This window comes from Schistocerca americana, chromosome 3 (genome assembly GCF_021461395.2).
Source record: "Schistocerca americana isolate TAMUIC-IGC-003095 chromosome 3, iqSchAmer2.1, whole genome shotgun sequence".
Taxonomy (NCBI): domain Eukaryota; kingdom Metazoa; phylum Arthropoda; class Insecta; order Orthoptera; family Acrididae; genus Schistocerca; species Schistocerca americana.
In genome coordinates, this window is record NC_060121.1 from 782,216,190 (window position 1) to 782,226,738 (window position 10,549).

Genomic DNA, 10,549 nt, shown 5'->3' on the forward strand with positions numbered 1-10,549 from the left:
TCCCTTGGAAACAAACATTCTGCAACTGCTACCACGTACGATTTTACGAGTGGTCCCACCGAAAACGGCTTGCCACTCGTCGCAATTATGTGAGCGACCCTGTAGCTTGCTCGAATTGCAGGTTCAGTAATATATTGTACCTCTTCGCAGAATTAAATACTTTATGACATACGACACTGCGGACGACCATCCCTCTCAGTGAATAGAAAGGTATCCTCCAATAGAGGTACAGGGCTCCCGCGGCTTGTCATAGCTGTCATTGAACACGGATTATTGCGTCAGTTGCGGCTGCATGCGGCCAGGGGGCAGTGAGTTCGCTTTCCCCCTCCACGCGGACTCCGAGCTGCCGCACTGAGCGCTCCGGAGCGCTCCGGCTCCCTGGAGCTCTGTTGGAACAGCCTGTCCTAAGGCTTTCCGAAATGGAATGTCCCATGCATCTAGCTCCAACTACCATTCCGGGTTCAGAGTCTGTTAATTCCCATCGAGCGTTCATAATCACGCCGGAAACTTTTTCACACGAATCAACTGAGTACAAATAAGAACTCCGCCAGTGCACTACCCTTCTATACCTTGTATACGCGATACTAACGCCATCTGGGTGTGTGCATATCGTTATCCAATGACTTCCGTCACTCAGTGTATTCTGCGAATGATACGAATACTCTAGTAATGTGGGAAGGGGGATCTCCATTAAGCAGGGCTGCCGCTTCACAAGCCTCGCCAATGCGTGGTGGGCAGCCCCTGCGCATGCTACCAGCCATCAGCCCCAGGCGGCTGCCGCTCAAGGCCGCCGACCAGCAGACGACCGATCGGAGCAACCGGTTGTATAATGCACACACTCGCCGTTTGTTTACGTCGCGTAGTTGCAGGTCAGTATGCTGAACGTGAAGTTGCGCAACTTCAGTCTCACCATCATTTATGGCAGACTGCATAGCTGCTAGAGGACGAATAATTCGGTAGTGACGTCTTTTGCAGTTGCAAAAGAAGCCATCAATATTTTGCTTGCACTACAGCCGTTGAGGGTCTAAAGAAGGTGTAGGAAACAAGCCTACCAGCTTCACGTAATATTACTAAACCGCTTCCCCTGTTACAGTTTTCGGTAATTTCCAAGAATAATTGCCTATCGAAGTTGGAGGGCTCCAAACGATCATATCGAACGTGCGATAGTAAATCGATTATGGGAGTCTCGTGGCGCGCGTTATGATCAATTATTTGTGATTGTCAATTTTATCAGTTTTGCGTCGTTTCTTCAGTTCGTGTACATTACATTCCCACCGTAATTGTTTGTGATTCCATTGGGAAATCGACACGGTTTCTCTTGATACCGAGTGTAATGTTTGCTTCTTCTCACGATTCTCCTGCGGAATGCCTCACATGGAAAACTTTAATTCCATGCCTATCCAGCATAGAAAAATGTTTGACGTTTTGCCAGATATATGTACTTCTGCCGGACGAGGAAAGGGGGGACTGTGTTGACTGTGGTGCTTCGAAGTATGTGAAACTTCGTAAGAGGAGTGTGGACACTGAAATTCCGTTGCAATTTCATTGCGGACTTTGCGGAAAGCAAACCAGAATCAGGAGAAACACGTGGTTCCAGTCCTCCAAATTATCGATTCAGACGAGCGTAATTCTTGTGTCGTGCTGGATTCGAGATTACACGTTTCAAGCCACAGCATCAGAAACCGAGTTATCGGCAAATACCGTGTGTGACTACTTCGGGTTTTGCCAATAAGTGTGCTACGTGATAGTGACAAATGACAGTGTGCCAATTGGTGGACCGAATAAAGCAGTAGAAGTAGACGAATCTCATATTGCTAGACCAAAGAATCAAAGAGGACGACTTTAAAGTGAAGTAGATCATACTTAGGTTTTCGGTGATATAGAAAGGGAATCCCGCAAGTGTTTCGTTGTGAGGGTATTGTCCCGAGACAAGGTGACTTTAGTGGGTCTCATAAAACATTTCATACTGCCTGGAACAAAAGTCATCACAGACGGGTTTCAGTCGTACTGGACTCTCAAAGCTGAAGGGCTCGACAACGAATTCGTGAACCACTCTATGGAGTTCGTCTCTTCAGATGACGCCATTGTCCATACTCAGAATACAGAACAAGTCTGTCAAGTCTACCATAAAAAGAGAAGGGCGTCCAGGACAGAGGGACGAACTGTACTTGTTCCAGTACCTGTACTTTCACAACTTCTATTTGCAGGGGAAAGTCGACGCATGTGACACTCTGCCGATGTTCCTGCGCGATATTGGCAGAGTTTATCTGGGTACGGGAAAAAAGCAATTGCCCCTGTAGCTTACACATCACGTGGACTGTCACAAGACGATAACACCGACGACGACTAAGGTAAGTCATCTCCTTTGAATTTAGAAGTGCTTCTCTAACGCTTTTCTTTTGTCGTTGCTGTAGTGACAACTTGAAATATACTCGTAACAAGCGCCACGAGACTTCCATAATCGATTTACTATCACACGTTCGATATGTATCGTTTGGAGCCCTCCAACATCGATAGGCAATCATTCTTGGAAATTACCCAGTTTTTCTCGAACACGACAACATATGTTAGACACGTGAGTCGAATTTACTGTAGGAGAGTCGGCGTTAAGCTGATCCTTGGTAGTTGCAATGGGGTAGGCTCAATCAATCAAGTAACGCGATTTAGTAATCATCTCTATGGCAACGCCTCGGTGTTGTCACAGCTCTACAGACGGCTATTGTTTTTTCCTGCTGCCGTTTGCGCTTCGCAGTTGAAAGTTGGAAAACAGTGCCGTTAGCTGTTAGGGATGATCTTACGTCAACTCGACTACAGTCGTTTCAATGAGATAGTTGTCGAACGCGAAGGGTCTAGGAATTTCCGTTCAGTCTTAATCATCCGCCTTTTCATAGACCTTCTTGTCTTTGTACATATAGAGCAAAAACCAAACAGCAGCCGTATTTCAACCGGTTCTTGTTTATTTTTCTTTAAGCTACCAGTTTCGGTACTTCACTGGTGCCATCCTCAACCCACTACACACGCTGTGGGCAGATGCACCACAAAGTTTGGTGCAGTGTAACAGGAGCCGTGAGATAAATCTGGATCCGTGAACATCGTTTTGAAGTGAGCACACCAACGGCCAGGCAGAATATATGTAGACTGGCAGTCAACAACAACGAACAACAGTTGTAGTCTAACCTTTGGGATGCTAACTTCAGAAAAATATTTACGGGATACAGATTTATTTGCACCCAGCTTTGTGGTACATCTGTTCACAGTGTGCACAGGATGGCACTACTGAAGTCCAGAACTGGTAGCTTAACGAAAAACTGATTGAAATACTACTGTTTGGATTTTGCTCTGAATACTGTTTAATCAGCCGCTGACCTGAGTCCATGATGGATCCGAGAGGTCTTTGCAAATTGTAAGAATACTTTTTCGCAACAAAATATTGCGGAAGTCAATAAATGGGCTTGTCTTCAAGCTATTCATCATTTGTTCTTTTGGCAAAATTAATGGAAAGAGAAATAGCGATTAACTATTCACATCCTCAGATTGAGCAACGGTGGGAGAGAAAACTGGCCGTATCACATGTTAAAAGCCATCCTAGGTTACGCTGGCAATGGCTTACGGAACCACTTCTCCTCTCAAACTCTATACGCAATGTCTTAAACTCATCAATAGCATCCAGAGAGTAGAATTAGAGGACACAATTCAACGAAGGGGTTACCTACACGAAAGCTGACTTTATTATGGATATGAGAGTTTTATTTTCACGAGAACATACATAGAAAAGGCAGCTTAAACCACTTAATAAAGGCAAGGTCTCTGGTTCAGATTGTACACCTGTCACGTCTCTTTCACAGTATGCTGATCCAATAGCTCTATACTTAGCCATCATTAACAACCGTTCGCTCGTCGAAAGACCCGTACCTAAAAACTGGAAAGTTGTACAAGCCTCACCGGTACTCAAGAAGGGAAATAAGAGTAACCTGCTGAATTATAGGCCCATATCGGTACGTCGATTTGCAGTAGGATTTTGGAACATATACTCTGTTCGAACACTATGAATTACCTGGACGAAAACGATTTATTGACAAAGAATTACGAGTGCTATCGAAAGGGAATGTCAAATTGATTTCATATACTTATATTTCCAGTAGGCTTTTGACACCGCATCTCACAAAAGGTTTGTGGTCAAATTACGTGCTTATGGAGTATTGTGTATTATGCGACTGGATTCGCGATTTCCTGTCAGAGAGGTCACAGTTCGTAGTAACTGATGGTAAGTCATCGAGTAAAACAGAAGTAATACATATAGCGTTCATCAAGAAAGTATTAAAGGCTCTAATCTATATAAATGATTTAGGAGACAATCTTCCGTCTTAGATTGTTTACAGATGGTGCTGCCATTTACCGTCCTGTAAAGTTATCACACGATCAAAAGCAACTGCAAACTAATTTGGTCAAGATACCTGTATGGTGCGAAAAGTGGCAACGATTCTAAATAATGAAAAATGTGAAGTTATCCACATCAGTACTAAAAAGGATCCACTAAATTTCGGTTACACGATAAACACATAAATATAATGGATGTAAATTCATGTAATACTTAGGGAGTAAAATTACGAATGACAAACTGAAGCAGTTACGTAGATAATGTTGTGGGGAAAGCAAACCAAAGACTGCGATTTGTTGGCAGAACACTTAGAAAATGCAACAGGTCTACTAGAGAAACTGCTTACACTATGCTTGTTTGCCCTCTTCATGAGTATTGCTGTACGGTGTGGGATTGGTGGAAGACATTGAAAAAATCCAAAGAACTACTCCTCGTTTAATATTACCGGAAATATGGGAGAGAATGTCACAGATGTGATACACGAATTGGGGTGGCAGCCATTAAAACAAAGGCGTTTTTCGTTGCTGCAGGATCGTCTCATGAAATTTGAGTCAACACTTTCTCCTCAGTGTGTGAAAACATTTTGTTGGCGTACACCTACATATGGACCAATGATCTTCATCATAAAATGTGACGTATCAGAGCTCGCACGGAAAGATTTCGAGAGTTGAACGGTAGAGAAAAAGCTTGAAGGTGGTTCGATGAACCCTCTGCCACGCACTGAATTGTGAACTGCAGAGAAATCATGTAGATGTAGAGGTGAAGTTTTCTGAAACGAGAAACTTTCTTCAAGATACAAACTAAGTGCTTAGCGTTGTGCCACTCTCTAACCATGTAAAGCCGATCTCAAACCGAAGTTCAGCTAATATAATTCTGTCACCCTGTCTTGAGATTCAAACAAATTTTTCGTAAGCACTCTGATTAAGAAATTAGCCTAGATTACGTAAATATATTTTGCAGCAGTTCAACGACACCCCCCCCCCCCCCACACACACACACACACACACACACACACACACACACACACACAGAGAGAGAGAGAGAGAGAGAGAGAGAGAGAGAATGGGGGGGGGGGGGGGGGAGATTAATGTTCTAACCGTCTGCGCGTGAAGGTCATACCTTATACCAGCACCAATAATGTCACTGTTACAACCTTATTCCTCATGTGTGGCCTGTGCACAGCACGTATCGCATTTGTTGTAACTCAGTATTGGAGCAACAGGAACTTTCGTTCCTGTTACTCACCATTGAAGTGCAAAGTAACAGATTCATCACCAGACATAATACTTTTTCAGTTCAGATTGGCCTCCAGGTACAGACAAATTTCTCTTCATTCATAGTTAAAGGCGTGAAGTACTGAGGCTACTTGGTTGTAGAAGTAAAATTGAAGTGAAGGTGTTCCCCAGGGAAGCGTCCTGGGACCTCTGCTGTTCCTCATCTATATAAATGACCTGGGTGACAATCTACAACTTCAGTTGGAAAGACCACAGATAATATTGTGGGGAAGGCGAGCCAAAGGTTGCGTTTCATTGGCAGGACACTTACAAGATGTAACAAGTCCACTAAAGAGACAGCTTACACTACACTCGTTCATCCTCTGTTAGAATATTGCTGTGCGGTGTGGGATCCTTACCAGGTGGGGTTGACGGAGGACATCGAAAGGGTGCGAAAAAGGGCAGCTCGTTTTGACGTAATAGTGGAGAGAGTGTGGCAGATATGATACGCGAGTTGGGATGGAAGTCTTTAAAGCAAAGACGTTTTTCGTCGCGGCGAGATCTATTTACGAAATTTCAGCCACCAACTTTCTCTTCCGAATGCGAAAATATTTCGTTGAGCCCGACCTACATAGGTAGGAATGATCATGAAAATAAAATAAGAGAAATCAAGCTCGAACAGAAAGGTTTAGATGTTCCGTTTTTCCCGCGCGCTGTTCGGGAGTGGAATGGTAGAGAGATAGTATGATTGTGGTTCGATGAACCCTCTGCCAAGCGCTTAAATGTGAATTGCAGAGTAATCATGTAGATGTAGATGAAATACATACGTATCGTTTTTCCATGAACTTAATAAATACAACAGATACACATTCCAGAGGCTTTAATCATCAATAATATACAAGAGTCTGCCAACGCTGGGGTAACTTTCGACTCCGGTACTATAAAGATGTGGTTTTGAGGCGAAGAACTCTTCGAGCGATGTCCGGAGTGCATTTTCATCCGGAAAGAAAGTTAAGAGAAGGTTGTTCGATAGAGACTGGAAAAGATGAAAATCAGGGGGTGCAAGATCAGGTGAATAAGATAGGGACGGAATGGCTTCCCAGTCCATCCTCTGTATAAAGGTTTTTGTCAGTCTAGCAGAATGCGGGGGGGTCTTATCGTATTTCACACAGTCTTCTTAGTCGTTCTTGGACCGCGTCTGCAAGACGTCTCAGCTGTTGACAGTAACTGTCAGCAGTGATGGTTACATCTCGGGGAAGCAATTCGCAGTACACCACACCGTCGCAGTGCCACTAGATACATAACATTACATTTTGTGGATGCACGCAGGTCTTTGTACGGCGAGTTGCTGCTTTGTTTGGTTAAACCATCCCTTTCTTTTGCTTACGTCATCATAAAGACACCATTTCTCTTCACCAGTAACGCTACAGGATAGGAATCGTCGGCTTGAGGAGCAAACAGAGATGCACTTATGGCCAGGCTCTAATTTTTGTGATATTGGTCTAGATTCTAGAGCATGTAGTACCCGTACACCCGATTTTTGGACCTTCCCCACTGCGTGCAAATGCCGCACGATGGTGGAATGACCACAGATCATCACATTTGCTAGTTCTTGACTACACTGATGTGGATCACCGTTTAAACGATCTTCAACAAACCCCGAAGGTCTTGCTGAACGTGGTCACTAAGGTCAAAATGATCTTCTTGAAAACGAAAAAATCATTTTCTTGTCGTGTGCTGTCCAATGGCAATATTCCCATACACGGCGCAAATGTTTCTGGCTGCCTGAGCTGCTGCTGAACTTAAAGAGAAGAATATGTCGGAAATGTTCAGATTTCTCCATTTCACACCCCATTTCCTAGCGTCCACAGCTCCACTCTATCTCCAAACGACAATAAGTAAATTGAAGTAGCAACAGTTAACTACAAATAAAAAATGACAGTCGATAAATGAACCATAGCAACCGGCATACCAACATGTAAAAGAAAAACGCTACGAACTTACGCACTAACGTAATACGTCTGTGCACTGATTACCGAAATTTTCTCTCTGCAGTTCATTGTCGCAAAGTCAGTCATCGCATAAATTACTTCAGCGGATTTTGGAAGCGACAATGGTGTCGACAAAGCCAGTGTGTGCGCCGGAGCCGTGAGAACATCCGGCAGCCAGAAAGACTTTTTCGAGTCTCGCCAGTCTGCCAAGGTTAAAGTTTAGGAACAAGTCGACTTTTCAGTGTCTCTATTGTCCTCGGCAAAGTCTCTTGTTTTCAAGTGTAAAAGTTGAGGACATCTTCACACGGGTGTTAGCATCATGCTTAACATAAGCTTCAGTCATCTCTATGATTAGGGCCATTTTGCTTCACTACTGCTAAGCTGTCCATTGTTGTGACAAACACGAATTTCAACTTAGTGCGCACGCAGTTCATTACGAGTTGCTTTGTCGACTGTGATCGGGCACCTAGATACGTCGCCCTATGACCTCAGAAGTTTACTCTCCGTATTCTATTTGTCTACAGCTGGTCCAGAATACAGACTGTTGCTGCGAGACGCGTCTTATCCATCGCTGCTACAGAGAGAAAACGGGCGCTTTTAAGTACTTAAGACTATTTCCTACATTAAATTCCACAATATTCGACAATGTCTAAAAACGCATGCATCCAACAACAAACATTAGGCCTACGGAAACTACATTCGCAGCGAAAAAGAATTTATTACTTTTCGGCGTTTGAAAAATAAGTTCATATACCAATACGAGTATTCGAAATCATGACCTCTAATCCTTTTACCGAAGTATATATCCAAAACAAAAAGGCTCTTGCAACCTTACATTTATGCCCAAAGCATTTCGCTTTGCTTAACAGTAGCACGTTAGCCTTTCAAGTATGTAGTATATACACAAATATTTTCTTTTGTAAGGATAATGTATTCTCTCATACTATCACATTCTACCCGACAATTAAATTGCTTCTTGTAATCATTTGCATTTAAGTGTATAAAAAATACATTACAGACGATCAAAAACCGTCCGACTGAATGTTCTCCTGTTGAGAAATGAGAAGGAGCGATCTTTTTACTTGGTAAACTTTCTACAGCCAAATCGCATAAATACTTCGTCATTTTCGACAGACTTTTATGTCATCTTCTTGTCTGTAATATAGTGCATATACACGGAATATATCTCCTATCATGATTTATGGTGCAATATTTGAGAAAAAAGTTTCTGGTCTGGCGTTACAAGAATCGGAAATGGAAACTGCACCCCTTAGAAAATTTTTGTTACAAAACGCGTTCATTGTGAGTTGGAAATGAGCTGCCTTTTATCCACTAATAATACAACTTGGCATGAGGTTCCAACTCACAATGAACACCTTGTGAAAAAACATTTTTTAAAGACGTGTATATGTTCAGTTTGTGTTTCCGTTTCTGGTAATGTACAACAAAAAACTTTTTTCTCAAACATTACGTCATAAATCATGATAAGAGATATATTCCAAGTACATGCACTGTGTTATAGACCGTAAAATAGTAGCAAAGTCTGTTGAAACCGGTCGCTGAAAATGAAATATTTATGTGATCTTGGCTATAGAATTTTTTTTTACCAAGAACAGTCCATGAAAGGAAACAACATATCAGACACAAAACGCAGAGAAGCAGGAAAAAAAAAAAGCTTTCGTTTCAAAGGAAACTGAGGTATGTTCTAACTTCCTTACAATAGAAGAGCGATTAGTAACGATTAGATTTGCTTATATCCTACAACAATCAGTTTGCGGATTTGTTTCTCTTCCAATTATTTTTAATAGTCTTTTCGTCTCGCCTCAGATCTTACGATTTCATCCATACTCTGATTTTGATTTTCCTATCCGTTATTTTCATTCTACCATTCCATTTCTAAACTTGTCGCAAACCTTCACACGCAGCTTCAGCGTCAAGAACTCTTTCTCTGTATAATATTGTTCTCTTGCGTGAAGAGGAGCATCGCAAAACGAAACTGTAGTTTTTTACATTTGTCCGGAGACTGATACTGGTTCACAATGGAGAATGTGCTACGTATCACGATGTGCATCACAACAAGGAACTGATATATTTGCTGTTGTTGTTTAGAAATTGGCGGCAGTTACAGCGCGCGACTATTTGTAAACACGGGCGGGCTCCACGCGACTCACCTGGCGTATGCTGGAGCGGCGTGGTGGCGGGTGCCCGACAGACGCTCTCCGCGAGAGCAGGAGACAACACCACGCGCTAACACGGCGACGTCTCGCGACGGACTGACCACGGCGTAGCCCCGCGGCGAGACCCATGCCGCCGGAGCGGGCGAGCGCGCATGCGCGCACGTGCCGGGGGTTGACTCGTCAGCGCTTCCCGTGCGACGCGGGGGCGGTCGCTTCCGCGGCCTTCACTCGGTTGGCTCCGCTGCCCGCCACAAGCCAACGGGCGAGCGGCCAGATCGGCCGGTTGTTGGATTCCACAGCGTCGCGGTTCCCGTTGTCCGTGGGCAGTTCCTCCGAATTATTAGTGGCAGGGTACGTAAGTTGCTTTTGCCGGTCGGGGTGTCATTAGCGGATGAAATGAGGTACAGACTAGTGTAACCAAACAATTATGTGCCTGGAGAGTTCCCGTGAAGTTCATTAGTGAACTCACCGGTGTGTTTTCACATGTGTCACTACCCTGTAAATACAGCTCGATTAAATTTGAACCATACACAGAAAGAACTGTTACAGCGTAATACAGAACTGAAAGAAATACACAATGAGACAGAACACTTTTATACAAAGACAATAACGAAACTGCCGTGATTTATGATGGTCCCCTGGACATTACAAAAGTCGGGACATGGTTCTGAACAGCATGTGTAATCATCAACGCCGAGAGTGCACGTTTTGCAAGGTACACCCATGCTGACTACACGGTTCGTAACGATTTCTAATGGTAGGGTGTTCTATTCCTCCAAAAGCACGGTT

The 10,549-nt window shown here is 43.5% G+C and overlaps 1 protein-coding gene across 1 annotated transcript in view; it reads right to left on the bottom strand.

Annotated features, from left to right (window-relative positions):
- LOC124605634 (sodium-coupled monocarboxylate transporter 1) overlaps positions 1 to 9,851 on the bottom strand; it is a 327,470-nt gene extending 317,619 nt beyond the window's left edge. Inside the window, exon 1 of the mRNA XM_047137452.1 lies at positions 9,755 to 9,851. The gene's annotated coding sequence lies outside the window, so the exon portion shown is untranslated. The remainder of the gene's footprint in view (positions 1 to 9,754) is intronic.
- Positions 9,852 to 10,549: the final 698 nt, after the last annotated feature.